Source organism: Triticum dicoccoides, chromosome 6A, assembly GCF_002162155.2.
Source record: "Triticum dicoccoides isolate Atlit2015 ecotype Zavitan chromosome 6A, WEW_v2.0, whole genome shotgun sequence".
Classification (NCBI taxonomy): Eukaryota; Viridiplantae; Streptophyta; class Magnoliopsida; order Poales; family Poaceae; genus Triticum; species Triticum dicoccoides.
In genome coordinates this window covers 535,930,460-535,947,225 of record NC_041390.1, presented here as the reverse complement: position 1 = coordinate 535,947,225, position 16,766 = coordinate 535,930,460, and positions in this window count along the sequence as shown.

The following is a 16,766-nucleotide window of genomic DNA, read 5'->3' as shown; positions in this document are numbered from 1 at the left end:
TGAACCGGTATCCAATACCCAGGTGCTACTGGGAGTACTAGTGAGGTACACATTAATGACACGTATAAATTTTGTTGAAGTTGCCAGCCTTCTTATCTACCATGCATTTGGGGTAATCCCGCTACCAGTGACCGTTCCCTTTACAATAGAAGCACTTAGTCTCGAGTTTGGGTTCAACCTTGGGTTCCTTCACTGGAGCGGCAACTGGTTTGCCATCCATGAAGTTTCCCTTCTAGCCCTTGCCCTTCTTGAAACCAGTGGTCTTGTTAAACCATCAACACTTGATGCTCCTTCTTGATTTCTACCTTTTGCGGTCTTAAGCACCGCGAACAGCTCCGGGATCAACTCTATCCCTTGCATGTCATAGTTCATCACGAAGATCTAGTAGCTTAGTGATAGTGGCTAGAGAACTCTATCAATCACTATCTTATCTGGAAGTTTAATTTCCACTTGATTTAAGTGATTGTAGCACCCAGACATTCTGAGCACATGCTCACTAGTTGAGCTATTCTCCTCCATCTTGTTGGCTAAAGAACTTGTCAGAGGTCTCACACCTCTCAACACGGGCATGAGCCTAAAATCCCAATTTCAGCTCTTGGAACATCTCATATGTTCTATGGCGTTCAAAACGTCATTGGAATCCCGATTCTAAGCCATAAAGTATGGTGCACTAAACTATCAAGTAGTCATCAGTGTGTCTGTCAGGTGTTCACAACATCCACAGACGACGTTGTAGGGGTTTGCACATCGAGCGGTGCATCAAAGACGTAAGCCTTCTGTGTAGCAGTGAGGACACTCCTCGGACTACGGACCTAGTCCGCATCAGTGCTTACAATATCTTTCAACTTGGTCTTTCTTTAGGAACGTATTGAAACAGGGAGTTACAACGTGAGCTATTTATCTACAATATATTTGCGAAGACAATTCAGACTATGTTCATGATAATTGAGTTCATCTAATGAACTCCCACTCAGATAGACATCCCTCCAGTCATCTAAGTGAAACATGATCCAAGTCAACTAGGTCGTGTTCGATCATCACGTGAGACGGACTAGTCAACATCGGTGAACATCTCATGTTGATCGTATCTTCTATATGACTCATGTTCGACCTTTCGGTCTTCTGTGTTCCGAGGCCATGTCTGTACATGCTAGGCTCGTCAAGTCAACCTAAGTGTTTTGCATGTGTCCCGAGGCCATGTCTGTACATGCTAGGCTCGTCAACACTCGTTGTATTCGAACGTTAGAATCTATCACACCCGATCATCACGTGGTGCTTTGAAACAATGAACCTTCGCAACGGTGCATAGTTAGGGGAAACACTTTTCTTGAAATTTTAGTGAGGGATCATCTTATTTAAGCTACCGTCGTTCTAAGCAAATAAGATGTAAAACATGATAAACATCACATGCAATCAAATAGTGACATGATATGGCCAATATCATTTTGCTCCTTTTGATCTCCTTCTTCGGGGCTCCATGATCATCGTTGTCACCGGCATGACACCATGATCTCCATCATCGTGTCTTCTTGAAGTTGTCTCGTCATCTATTACTTCTACTACTATGGCTAACGCTTTAGCAATAAAGTAAAGTAATTACATGACGTTTATGTTGACACGCAGGTCATAAATAAATTAAGACAACTCCTATGGCTCCTGCCGGTTGTCATACTCATCGACATGCAAGTCGTGATTCCTATTACAAGAACATGATCAATCTCATACATCACATATATCATTCATCACATCCTTTTGGCCATATCACATCACAAGGCATATGCTGCAAAAACAAGTTAGACGTCCTCTAATTGTTGTTGCAAGTTTTTACGTGGCTGCTATAGGTTTCCAGCAAGAACATTTCTTACCTACGCAAAAACCACAACGTGATATGCCAATTTCTATTTACCCTTCATAAGGACCCTTTTTATCGAATCCGATCCGACTAAAGTGGGAGAGACAGACACCCGCTAGCCACCTTATGCAACTAGTGCATGTCAGTCGGTGGAACCAGTCTCACGTAAGAGTACGTGTAAGGTCGGTCCGGGCCGCTTCATCCCACGATGCCGCCGAATCAAGATAAGACTAGTAACGGCAAGTAAATTGACAAAATCGATGCCCACAACTACTTTGTGTTCTACTCGTGCATAGAAACTACGCATAGACCTAGCTCATGATGCCACTGTTGGGGAACGTAGCAGAAATTCAAAATTTTCTACGCATCACCAAGATCAATCTATGGAGAAGTCTAGCAACGAGGGAAGGAAAGTGCATCTACATACCCTTGTAGATCGCTAAGTAGAAGCACTCAAGTGAACGGGGTTGATGGAGTCGTACTCGTCGTGATCCAAATCACCGATGATCCTAGTGCCGGATGGACGGCACCTCCGTGTTCAACACACGTACAGCCCGGTGACGTCTCCTACGCCTTGATCCAGCAAGGGGAGAAGGAGAGGTTGGGGAAGACTCCATCCAGCAGCAGCACGATGGCGTGGTGGTGGTGGAGGAGCGCGGGACTCCAGCAGGGCTTCGCCAAGCACTACGAGAGGCGAGGAGGGAGAGGGGTAGGGCTGCGCCAACAGGGAGAGCAAATCGTGTGTTGGGCAGCCCCCATACCTCAAGTATATATAGGAGGAGGGGAGGGGCTGCGCCCCCACCGAGGGTTCCCTCCCTAGGGGTGGCGGCAGCCCCTAGATCCCATCTGGGAGGCGGCCACAAGGGGGAGAGGGGGAGGCGCACCTAGGGTGGGCCTTAGGGCCCATCTGCCCTAGGGTTTGCCCCCTTCCCCTCTTGGAGGCGCCTTGTGCCTTGGTGGGAGGCGCCCCAGCCCACCTAGGGGCTGGTCCCTTCCCACTATTGGCCCATGTAGGCCTCCGGGGCTGGTGGCCCCACCTGGTGGACCCCCGGACCCCTCCGGTGGTCCCGGTACACTACCGGTGATGCCCGGAACAATTCCGGTGGCCAAAACCATACTTGCTATATATCATTCTTTACCTCCAGACCATTCCGGAGCTCCTCGTGACGCCCGGGATCTCATCCGGGACTCCGAACAACATTCGGTAACCGCGTACATACTTTCCCTATAACCCTAGCGTCATCGAACCTTAAGTGTGTAGACCCTACGGGTTCGGGAGACATGCAGACATGACCGAGATGACTCTCCGGTCAATAACCAACAGCGGGATCTGGATACCCATGTTGGCTCCCACATGTTCCATGATGATCTCATCGGATGAACCACGATGTCGAGGATTCAATCAATCTCGTATTCAATTCCCTTTGTCCATCGGTACGATACTTGCCCGAGATTCGATCGTCGGTATCCCGATACCTTATTCAATCTCGTTACCGTCAGGTCTCTTTACTCGTTCCGTAACACATCATCCCGTGATCAACTCCTTGGTCACATTGTGCACATTATGATGATGTCCTACCGAGTGGGCCCAGAGATACCTCTCCATTCACACGGAGTGACAAATCCCAGTCTCGGTTCGTGCCAACCCAACAGACACTTTCGGAGATACCTGTAGTGTACCTTTATAGCCACCCAGTTACGTTGTGACGTTTGGCACACCCAAAGCACTCCTACGGTATCCGGGAGTTGCACAATCTCATGGTCTAAGGAAATGATACTTGACATTAGAAAAGCTTTAGCATACGAACTACAAGATCTTATGCTAGGCTTAGGATTGGGTCTTGTCCATCACATCATTCTCCTAATGATGTGATCCCGTTATCAACGACATCCAATGTCCATGGTCGGTAAACCGTAACCATCTATTGATCAACGAGCTAGTCAACTAGAGGCTTACTAGGGACATGATGTTGTCTATGTATCCACACATGTATCTGAGTTTCCTATCAATACAATTCTACCATGGATAATAAATGATTATCATGAACAAGGAAATATAATAATAACCAATTTATTATTGCCTCTAGGGCATATTTCCAACATAGTAGTCGATCTATTGTCGAACATTTTCAGTCTACGAAACCCTTGCCGGGCTGCCATCTTCCCTCTCTTCTCAGCCATTGGCCTTCTGCACAGCCCACCTGCAGCCCACCTAAAACCCCCTCCACTCTGAACCGTCGGATCGAGATCCGATGCCCGAAAATGGATGATAACCCCCCTAACCCTAGCCCCCCTTGCTACATATAGACCCCCTCCTTCCAATTGTGGCCATTCCTAGCCTAAACCCTACCCTCCTAGCCTTCCCTAACCTCCTCGCCGCCGCCACCTCGAATTCTATGCCGGCCAAACCCCTTCCCGCCACTTGGCGCCGCCGCCACCATGCCCGGACCAACCAGCGCGCGCCACCTCACCACGCAGCTGTTGGGGAACGTAGCATAAATTCAAAATTTTCCTACGTGTCACCAAGATCTATCTATGGAGTCATCTAGCAACGAGGGAGGAGTGGATCTACATACCCTTGTAGATCGCGCGCGGAAGCGTTCAAGAGAACGGGGTTGATAGAGTCGTACTCGTCGTGATTCAAATCACCAATGATCCTAGCGCCGAACGGACGGCACCTCCGCGTTCAACACACGTACGGAGCAGCGACGTCTCCTCCTTCTTGATCCAGCAAGGGGGGAGGAGAGGTTGATGGAGATCCAACAGCACGACCGTGTGGTGGTGGAAGTAGCGGGATTCCAACAGGGCTTCGCCAAGCGCTGCGGGAGGAGGAAGGTGTGTCATGGGAGGGAGAGGGAGGCGCCAGGGCTTGGGTATTGTTGCCCTGCCTTCCCCCCACTATATATAGGGCCAAGGGAGAGAGGGAGGGCGCAGCCTAGCCCCTTCCTCCAAGGAAGGGTGCGGCCAAGGGGGGGGGGAGGAGTCCATCCTCCCCAAGGCACCTCGAAGGTGCCTTCCCCCTTTAGGACTCTCCCCTCCTCTTGTCCCTTTGGCGCATGGGCCTCTAGGGGCTGGTGCCCTTGGCCCATGTAGGCCAAGGCGCACCCCCTACAGCCCATGTGGCCCCCGGGGCAGGTGGCCCCACCCGGTGGACCCCCGGGACCCTTCCGGTGGTCCCGGTACAATACCGGTGACCCCGAAACTTGTCCCGATAGCCGAAATAGCACTTCCTATATATAATTCTTTACCTCCAGACCATTCCGGAACTCCTCGTGACGTCCGAGATCTCATCCGGGACTCCGAACAACTTTCGGGTTACTGCATACTAATATCTCTATAACCCTAGCGTCACCGAACCTTAAGTGTGTAGACCCTACGGGTTCGGGAGACATGCAGACATGACCGAGATGACTCTCCGGCCAATAACCAACAGCGGGATCTGGATACCCATGTTGGCTCCCACATGTTCCACGATGATCTCATCGGATGAACCACGATGTCAAGGACTTAATCAATCCCGTATACAATCCCTTTGTCTAGCGGTATGATACTTGCCCGAGATTCGATCGTCGGTATCCCGATACCTTGTTCAATCTCGTTACCGGCAAGTCTCTTTACTCGTTCCGTAACACATCATCCCATGATCAACTCCTTGATCACATTGTGCACATTATGATGATGTCCTACCGAGTGGGCCCAGAGATACCTCTCCGTTTACACGGAGTGACAAATCCCAGTCTCGATTCGTGCCAACCCAACAGACACTTTCGGAGATACCCGTAGTGTACCTTTATAGCCACCCAGTTACGTTGTGACGTTTGGCACACCCAAAGCATTCCTATGGTATCCGGGAGTTGCACAATCTCATGGTCTAAGGAAATGATACTTGACATTAGAAAAGCTTTAGCATACGAACTACATGATCTTGTGCTAGGCTTAGGATTGGGTTTTGTCCATCACATCATTCTCCTAATGATGTGATCCCATTATCAACGACATCCAATGTCCATGGTCAGGAAACCGTAACCATCTGATTAACGAGCTAGTCAACTAGAGGCTTACTAGGGACATGGTGTTGTCTATGTATCCACACATGTATCTGAGTTTCCTATCAATACAATTCTAGCATGGATAATAAACGATTATCATGAATAAGGAAATATAATAATAACCAATTTATTATTGCCTCTAGGGCATATTTCCAACAGTCTCCCACTTGCACTAGAGTCAATAATCTAGTTCACATCACTATGTGATTAACACTCAATGAGTTCTGGGTTTGATCATGTTGCTTGTGAGAGAGGTTTTAGTCAACGGGTCTGAACCTTTCAGATCCGTGTGTGCTTTACAAATCTTTATGTCATCTCCTAGATGGAGCTACCACGCTCTATTTGGAGCTATTCCAAACAACTGTTCTACTATACGAATCCAGTTTACTACTCAGAATAATCTGGATTAGTGTCAAAGTTTGCATCGGCGTAACCCTTTACGACGAACTCTTTTACCACCTCCATAATCGAGAAAATTCCTTAGTCCACTAGTTACTAAGGATAACTTTGACCGCTGTCGTGTGATCCATTCTTAGATCACTCTTGTACCCCTTGACTGACTCATGGCAAGGCACATTTCAGGTGCGGTACACAGCATAGCATACTGTAGAGCCTATGTCTTAAGCATAGGGGACGACCTTCGTCCTTTCTTTCTATTCTGCCGTGGTCGAGCTTTAAGTCTTAACTTCATACCTTACAACTCAGGCAAGAACTCCTTCTTTGACTGATCCATCTTGAACATCTTCAAGATCATGTCAAGGTATGTGCTCATTTGAAAGTACATTAAGCGTTTTGATCTATTCTTATAGATCTTGATGCTCAATGTTCAAGTAGCTTAATCCAGGCTTTCCATTGAAAAACACTTTCCAAATAACCCTATATGCTTTCCAGAAATTCTATGTCATTTCTGATCAATAATATGTCTACAACATACACTCATCAAAAATTCTATAGTGCTCCCACTCACTTCTTTGGAAATACAAGTTTCTCATAAACTTTGTATACACCCAAAATCTTTGATCATCATCAAAGCATACATTCCAACTCCGAGATGCTTACTCCAGTCCTTAGAAGGATTGCTGGAGCTTTGCATACTTATTAGCATCTTTCAGGATTGACAAAACCTTCCGTTTGTATCACATACAACCTTTCCTCAAGAAAATCGTCGAGGAAACAATGTTTTGACATCCTATCTGCAAGATTTCATAAATAATGCAGTAATCGCTAATATAATTCCAACAGACTCTTAGCATCACTACGAGTGAGAAAGTCTCACCGTAGTCAACTCCTTGAACTTGTCAGAAAACATCTTAACGACAAGTCGAGCTTTCTTAATGGTGACATTTACCATCATTGTCCATCTTCCTTTTAAAATCCATCTGTACTCAACAGCCTTACGACCATCAAGTAGTTCTTCCAAAGTCTACACTTTGTTTTCATATATGGATCCTCTCTCGGATTATATGGCCTCGAGCCATTTATCGGAATCCAGGCCCACCATCGCTTCTCCATAGCTCGTAGGCTCATTGTTGTCTAGCAACAGGACTTCCAAGACAGGATTACGTACCACTCAGAAGTAGTACGCATCCTTGTCATCCTACGAGGTTTGGGAGTGACTTGATCCGAAGTCTCATGATCAATATCATAAGCTTCCACTTCAATTGGTGTAGTTGCCACAGGAACAACTCTTTGTGCCCTGCTATACACTAGTTGAAGTAACGGTTCAATAACCTCATCAAGTCTCCACCATCCCCCACTCAATTCTTTCGAGAGAAACTTTTCCTCGAGAAAGGACCTGATCCTTGAAACAATCCCTTATTGCTTTCGGATCTGAGACAGGAGGTATACCCAACTGTTTTGGGTGTCCTATGAAGATGCATTTATCCTGCTTTGGGTTCGAGCTTATCAGCCTGAAACTTTTTCACATAAGCGTCGCAGCCCCAAACCTTTTAAGAAATGACATCTTAGGTTTCTCTAAACCATAGTTCATACGGTGTCATCTCATCAGAATTACGTGGTGCCCTATTTAAAGTGAATGTGGTTGTCTCTAATGCCTAACCCATAAAACTATTGTGGTAATTCAATGAGAGACATCATGGTATGCATCATATCCAATAGGGTGCAGTTATGATGTTCGGACACACCATCACACTATGGTGTTCCAGGCTGTATTAGTTGTGAAACAATTTCCACAATGTCTTAATTCTGTGCCAAACTCGTAATTCAGATATTCATCTCTATGATCATATCATAGATCTTTTATCCTCTTGTCACGATGATCTTTCAACTTCACCCTGAAATTACTTGAACCTTTCAATAATTCAGACTCGTGATTCATCAAGTAAATATACTCAACATCTACTCAAATCATCTGTGAAGTAAGAACATAACGATATCCACTACACGCCTCAGCACTCATTGGACTGCACACATCAAAATGTATTACTTCCATCAAGTTGCTTTCTGGTTCCATTTTACTGAAACCGAGGCTTTCAGTCATCTTGCCCATGTGGTATGATTTGCATGTCTCAAGTGATTCAAAAACAAGTGAGTCCAAACGATCCATTTGCATGGAGTTTCTTCATGCATATACACCAATAGACATGGTTCACATGTCTCAAACTTTTCAAAAACGAGTGAGCCCAAAGATGCATCAACATGGAGCTTCTTCATGCGTTTTATACCGATATGACTTGCGTGGCAGTGCCACAAGTAGGTGGTACTATCATTACTATCTTTTGGCATGAACATGTGTATCACTACGATCGAGATTCAATAAACCATTCATTTTAGGTGTAAGACCATTGAAGGCATTATTCAAATAAACAGAGTAACCATTATTCTCCTTAAATGAATAACCGTATTGTGATAGACATAATCCAATCATGTCTATGCTCAACGCAAACACCAATCTCTATGGTTGAGGGAGCGTACGATATTTGATCAACCTTGGAAATACTTCCAACACATATCGTCATCTCATCTTTAGCTAGTCTCCATTTATTCCGTAGCTTTTATTTCGAGTTACTAACACTTAGCAACCGAGCCGGTATCTAATACCCTGGTGCTACTTGTTGGAAATATGCCCTAGAGGCAATAATAAAAGTATTATTATTATATTTCCTTGTTCATGATAATTGTCTTTTATTCATGCTATAACTGTATTATCCGGAAATCGTAATACACGTGTGAATACATAGACCACAATATGTCCCTAGTGAGCCTCTAGTTGACTAGCTCGTTGTGTTCAACAGATAGTCATGGTTTCCTGGCTATGGACATTGGATGTCGTTGATAACGGGATCACATCATTAGGAGAATGATGTGATGGACAAGACCCAATCCTAAGCATAGCACAAAGATCGTGTAGTTCGTTTGCTAGAGCTTTGCCAATGTCAAGTATCTCTTCCTTTGACCATGAGATCGTGTAACTCCTGGATACCGTAGGAGTGCTTTGGGTGTATCAAACGTCACAACGTAACTGGGTGACTATAAAGGTGCACTACAGGTATCTCCAAAAGTATCTATTGTTTTATGCGGATCGAGACTGGGATTTGTCACTCCGTGTAAACGGAGAGGTATCTCTGGGCCCACTCGGTAGGACATCATTATATGCGCAATGTGACCAAGGAGTTGATCACGGGATGATGTGTTACGGAACGAGTAAAGTGACTTGCCGGTAACGAGATTGAACAAGGTATTGGATACCGACGATCGAATCTCGGGCAAGTAACATACCGATAGACAAAGGGAATTGTATACGGGATCGATTGAGTCCTTGACATCGTGGTTCATCCGATGAGATCATCGTGGAACATGTGGGAGCCAACATGGGTATCCAGATCCCGCTGTTGGTTATTGACCGGAGAACGTCTCGGTCATGTCTGCATGTCTCCCGAACCCGTAGGGTCTACACACTTAAGGTTCGATGACGCTAGGGTTATAAAGGAAGCTTGTATGTGGTTACCGAATGTTGTTCGGAGTCCCGGATGAGATCCCGGACGTCACGAGGAGTTCCGGAATGATCCGGAGGTAAAGATTTATATATAGGAAGTCCTGTTTCGGCCATCGGGACAAGTTTCGGGGTCATCGGTATTGTACCGGGACCACCGGAAGGGTCCCGGGGGCCCACCGGGTGGGGCCACCTGCCCCGGGGGGCCACATGGGCTGTAGGGGGTGCGCCTTGGCCTACATGGGCCAAGGGCACCAGCCCCAAGAGGCCCATGCGCCTGGGGAAACCCTAAAGGAAGAGTCCCAGCAGGGGAAGGCACCTCCTAGGTGCCTTGGGGGGGGAGGACTCCTCCCCTGGCCGCCGCCCCCTTGGAGATTGGATCTCCTAGGGGCTGGCGCACCCCCCTTGGGATCCCTATATATAGTGGGGTAGGAGGGCCTCCCAAACACACCTTATGCCTTTGGTGCAGCCCCTCCCTCTCTCCCAAGTTCTTCTCCTCTCCTGTGGTGCTTGGCGAAGCCCTGCGGGATTGCCACGCTCCTCCACCACCACCACGCCGTTGTGCTGCTGTTGGATGGAGTCTTCCTCAACCTCTCCCTCTCTCCTTGCTGGATCAAGGCGTGGGAGATGTCACCGGGCTGTACGTGTGTTGAACGCGGAGGTGCCGTCCGTTCGGCACTTGGTCATCGGTGATTTGAATCACGACGAGTACGACTCCATCAACCCCGTTCACTTGAACGCTTCCGCTTAGCGATCTACAAGGGTATGTAGATGCACTCTCCTTCTACTCGTAGCTGGTCTCTCCATAGATAGATCTTGGTGACGCGTAGGAAAATTTTGAATTTCTGCTACGTTCCCCAACAGTGGCATCATGAGCTAGGTCTATTGCGTAGATTCTTTGCACAAGTAGAACACAAAGTAGTTGTGGGCGTTGATGTTGTACAATATGCTTACCGTTACTAGTCCAATCTTGTTTCGACGGTATTGTGGGATGAAGCGGCCCGGACCGACCTTACACGTACTCTTACGTGAGACAGGTTCCACCGATTGACATGCACTTGGTGCATAAGGTGGCTAGCGGGTGCCAGTCTCTCCCACTTTAGTCGGAACGGATTCGATGAAAAGGGTCCTTATGAAGGGTAAATAGCAATTGGCACATCACCTTGTGGTCTTGCGTAGGTAAGAAACGTTCTTGCTAGAAACCCATAGCAGCCACGTAAAACATGCAACAACAATTAGAGGACGTCTAACTTGTTTTTGCAGGGTATGCTATGTGATGTGATATGGCCAAGAAGAATGTGATGAATGATATGTGATGTATGAGATTGATCATGTTCTTGTAATAGGATTCACGACTTGCATGTCGATGAGTATGACAACCGGCAGGAGCCATAGGAGTTGTCTTTATTTATTGTATGACCTGCGTGTCATTGAAGAACGCCATGTAAACTACTTTACTTTATTGCTAAACGCGTTAGTCATAGAAGTAGAAGTAGTCGTTGGCGTGACAACTTCATGAAGACACGATGATGGAGATCATGATGATGGAGATCATGGTGTCGTGCCGGTGACGATGATGATCATGGAGCCCCGAAGATGAAGATCAAAAGGAGCAAAATGATATTGGCCATATCATGTCACTATTTGATTGCATGAGATGTTTATCATGTTTATGCATCTTGTTTGCTTAGGACGACGGTAGTAAATAAGATGATCCCTTACAAAATTTCAAGAAGTGTTCTCCCCTAACTGTGCACCGTTGCTACAGTTCGTCGCTTCTAAGCACCACGTGATGATCGGGTGTGATGGATTCTTACGTTCACATACAACGGGTGTAAGACAGTTTTACACAGCGAAAACACTTAGGGTTAACTTGACGAGCCTAGCATGTGCAGACATGGCCTCGGAACACGGAGACTGAAAGGTCGAACACGAGTCGTATGGAAGATACGATCAACATGAGAATGTTCACCGACGATGACTAGTCCGTCTCACGTGATGATCGGACACGGCCTAGTCGACTCGGATCGTGTAACACTTAGATGACTAAAGGGATGTCTAATCTGAGTGGGAGTTCATAATTTGATTAGAACTTAATTATCATGAACTTAGTCTAAAACCTTTGCAAATATGTCTTGTAGATCAAATGGCCAACGCTCATGTCAACATGAACTTCAACGCGTTCCTAGAGAAAACCAAGCTGAAAGATGATGGCAGCAACTATACGGACTGGGTCCGGAACCTGAGGATCATCCTCATAGCTGCCAGGAAACAATATGTCCTAGAAGGACCGCTAGGTGACGCTCCCGTCCCAGAGAACCAAGACATTATGAATGCTCGGCAAACTCGCGCTGATGATTACTCCCTCGTTCAGTGCGGCATGCTTTACAGCTTAGAACCGGGGCTCCAAAAGCGTTTTGAGCATCACGGAGCATTTGAGATGTTCGAAGAGCTGAAACTAGTTTTCCAAGCTCATGCCTGAAGGAAATATGCCCTAGAGGCAATAATAAAGTTATTATTTATTTCCTTATATCATGATAAATGTTTATTATTCATGCTAGAATTGTATTAACCGGAAACATAATACATGTGTGAATACATAGACAAACAGAGTGTCACTAGTATGCCTCTACTTGACTAGCTCGTTAATCAAAGATGGTTATGTTTCCTGACCATGAACAATGAGTTGTTATTTGATTAACGAGGTCACATCATTAGTTGAATGATCTGATTGACATGACCCATTCCATTAGCTTAGCACCTGATCGTTTAGTATGTTGCTATTGCTTTCTTCATGACTTATACATGTTCCTATGACTATGAGATTATGCAACTCCCGTTTACCGGAGGAACACTTTGGGTACTACCAAACGTCACAACGTAACTGGGTGATTATAAAGGAGTACTACAGGTGTCTCCAATGGTCGATGTTGGGTTGGCGTATTTCGAGATTAGGATTTGTCACTCCGATTGTCGGAGAGGTATCTCTGGGCCCTCTCGGTAATACAAATCACATAAGCCTTGCAAGCATTACAACTAATATGTTAGTTGTGAGATGATGTATTACGGAACGAGTAAAGAGACTTGCCGGTAACGAGATTGAACTAGGTATTGGATACCGACGATCGAATCTCGGGCAAGTAACATACCGATGACAAAGGGAACAACGTATGTTGTTATGCGGTCTGACCGATAAAGATCTTCGTAGAATATGTAGGAGCCAATATGGGCATCCAGGTCCCGCTATTGGTTATTGACCGGAGACGTGTCTCGGTCATGTCTACATTATTCTCGAACCCGTAGGGTCCGCACGCTTAAGGTTACGATGACAGTTATATTATGAGTTTATGCATTTTGATGTACCGAAGGTTGTTCGGAGTCCCGGATGTGATCACGGACATGACAAGGAGTCTCGAAATGGTCGAGACGTAAAGATTGATATATTGGAAGCCTATATTTGGATATCGGAAGTGTTCCGGGTGAAATCGGGATTTTACCGGAATACCGAGAGGGTTACCAGAACCCCCCGGGAGCTATTTGGGCCATAGTGGGCCTTAGTGGAAAAGAGAAGGGGCTGCCCTAGATGGGCTGCGTGCCACCCCTTCCCCTAGTCCTATTAGGACTAGGAGAGGTGGCCGGCCCCCTCCTCCTCTTTTCCCCTCCGAGGAATCCTAGTTGGACTAGGATTGGAGGGGGAATCCTACTCCCAGAGGGAGTAGGACTCTCCTGCGCCTCCCCCCTTTGGCCGGCCAGCCTCCCCTCCTCTCCTCCTTTATATACGGAGGCAGGGGCACCTCTAAACACACAAGTTGACACAAGTTGATCCACGTGATCGATTCCTTAGCCGTGTGCGGTGCCCCCTGCCACCATATTCCTCGATAATACTGTAGCGGAGTTTAGGCGAAGCCCTGCTGCTGTAGTTCATCAAGATCGTCACCACGCCGTCGTGCTGACGAAACTCTTCCCCGACACTTTGCTGGATCGGAGTCCGGGGATCGTCATCGAGCTGAACGTGTGCTCGAACTCGGAGGTGCCGTAGTTTCGGTGCTTGATCGGTTGGATCGTGAAGACGTACGACTACTTCCTCTACGTCGTGTCATTGCTTCCGCAGTCGGTCTGCGTTGGGTACGTAGACAACACTCTCCTCTCGTTGCTATGCATCACATGATCCTGTGTGCGCGTAGGAAAAATTTTGAAATTACTACGAAACCCAACAGCAAGGCTGCGCCTTCCCCCTCTCCCCTGCCCCTATATATAGTGGAGGGGAGGGAGGGCATCCATACCTGAGCCCTTGGCGCCTCCCTCCCTCCCGTGACACCTCCTCCTCTCCCGTAGGTGCTTGGCGAAGCCCTGCAGGATTGCCACGCTCCTCCATCACCACCACGCCGTTGTGCTGCTGCTGGATGGAGTCTTCCTCAACCTCTCCCTCTCTCCTTGCTGGATCAAGGCGTGGGAGACATCGTCGAGCTGTACGTGTGTTGAACGCGGAGGTGCCGTCCGTTCGGCACTAGGATCATCGGTGATCTGAATCACGATGAGTACGACTCCATCAACCCCGTTCACTTGAACGCTTCCGCTTAGCGATCTACAAGGGTATGTAGATGCACTCCCCTTTCTACTCGTTGCTGGTCTCTCCATAGATAGATCTTGGTGTTACGTAGGAAAATTTTTGAATTTCTGCTACGTTCCCCAACAGTGGTATCAGAGCTAGGTCTATTGCGTAGATTCTTTGCACGAGTAGAACACAAAATAGTTGTGGGCGTCGATATTGTTCAATATGCTTGCCGTTACTAGTCTTATCTTGATTCGGCGGCATCGTGGGATGAAGCGGCCCGGACCAACCTTACACGTACTCTTACGTGAGACCGGTTCCACCGACAAACATGCACTAGTTGCATAAGGTGGCTGGCGGGTGTCTGTCTCTCCCACTTTAGTCGGATCGGATTCGATGAAAAGGGTCCTTATGAAGGGTAAATAGCAATTGGCATATCACGTTGTGGTTCATGCGTAGGTAAGAAACGTTCTTGCTAGAAACCCATAGCAGCCACGTAAAACATGCAAACAACAATTAGAGGACGTCTAACTTGTTTTTGCAGGGTATGCTATGTGATGTGATATGGCCAAAGGATGTGATGAATGATATATGTGATGTATGAGATTGATCATGTTCTTGTAATAGGATTCACGACTTGCATGTCGATGAGTATGACAACCGGCAGGAGCCATAGGAGTTGTCTTTATTTTTTGTATGACCTGCGTGTCATTGAAGAACGCCATGTAAACTACTTTACTTTATTGCTAAACGCGTTAGTCATAGAAGTAGAAGTAGTCGTTGGCGTGACAACTTCATGAAGACACGATGATGGAGATCATGATGATGGAGATCATGGTGTCAAGCCGGTGACGATGATGATCATGGAGCCCCGAAGATGAAGATCAAAAGGAGCAAAATGATATTGGCCATATCATGTCACTATTTGATTGCATGTGATGTTTATCATGTTTATGCATCTTGTTTGCTTAGGACGACGGTAGTAAATAAGATGATCCCTTACAAAATTTCAAGAAGTGTTCTCCCCTAACTGTGCACCGTTGCTACAGTTCGTCGCTTCTAAGCACCACGTGATGATCGGGTGTGATGGATTCTTACGTTCACATACAACGGGTGTAAGACAGTTTTACACAGCGAAAACACTTAGGGTTAACTTGACGAGCCTAGCATGTGCAGACATGGCCTCGGAACACGGAGACCGAAAGGTCGAGCATGAGTCGTATGGTAGATACGATCAACATGAAGATGTTCACCGACGTTAACTAGTCCGTCTCACGTGATGATCAGACACGGCCTAGTTGACTCGGATCATGTGATCACTTAGATGACCAGAGGGATGTCTATCTAAGTGGGAGTTCATAAGATGAACTTAATTATCCTGAACATAGTCAAAAGACCTTTTGCAAATTATGTCGTAGCTCGCGCTTTAGTTCTACTATTTTAGATATGTTCCTAGAGAAAATATAGTTGAAAGTTGATAGTAGCGATTATGCGAACAGTAGAAAGCTTATGTCCTTAATGCACTGCTTAGTGTGCTGAACCCCAAACGTCGTTTGTGGATGTTTCAAACATCGAACATACACGTTTTGATAACTACGTGATAGTTCAGTTAAATGGTTTAAGTAGAGGCACCAAAGACGTTTTTGAAATGTCGCGGAACATATGAGATGTTTCGAGGGCTGAAATTAGGATTTCAGGCTCGTGCCCACGTCAAGAGGTTTGAGACCTCCGACGATTTTCTTAGCCTGCAAACTAAGGAGAGAAGCTCAATTGTTGAGCTTGTGCTCAGATTGTCTGAGTACAACAATCACTTGAATCAAGTGGGAGTTAATCTTCCAAATGAGATAGTGATGTTTTTCCAAAGTCATTACCGCCAAGCTGCTAGAGCTTCGTGATGAACTATAACATATCAGGGATAGATATGATGATCCTTGAGGTATTCGCGATGTTTGACACCGCGAAAGTAGAAATCAAGAAGGAGCATCAATTGTTGATGGTTGGTGAAACCACTAGTTTCAAGAAGGTCAAGGGCAAGAAGGGATACTTCATGAAACGGCAAATCAGCTGCTGCACTAGTGAAGAAACCCAAGGTTGAACCCAAACCCGAGACTAAGTGCTTCTGTAATAAGGGGAACAGCTACTGGAGCAGCATTACCCTAGATACTTGGTAGATGAGAAGGCTGGCAAGGTCGATAGAAGTATATTGGATATACATTATGTTAATGTGTACTTTACTAGTACTCCTAGTAGCACCAGGGTATTAGATACCGGTTCGGTTGGTAAGTGTTAGTAACTCGAAATAAAAGCTACGGAATGAAACAGAAACTAGCTAAAGGTGAGCTGACGATATGTGTAGGAAGT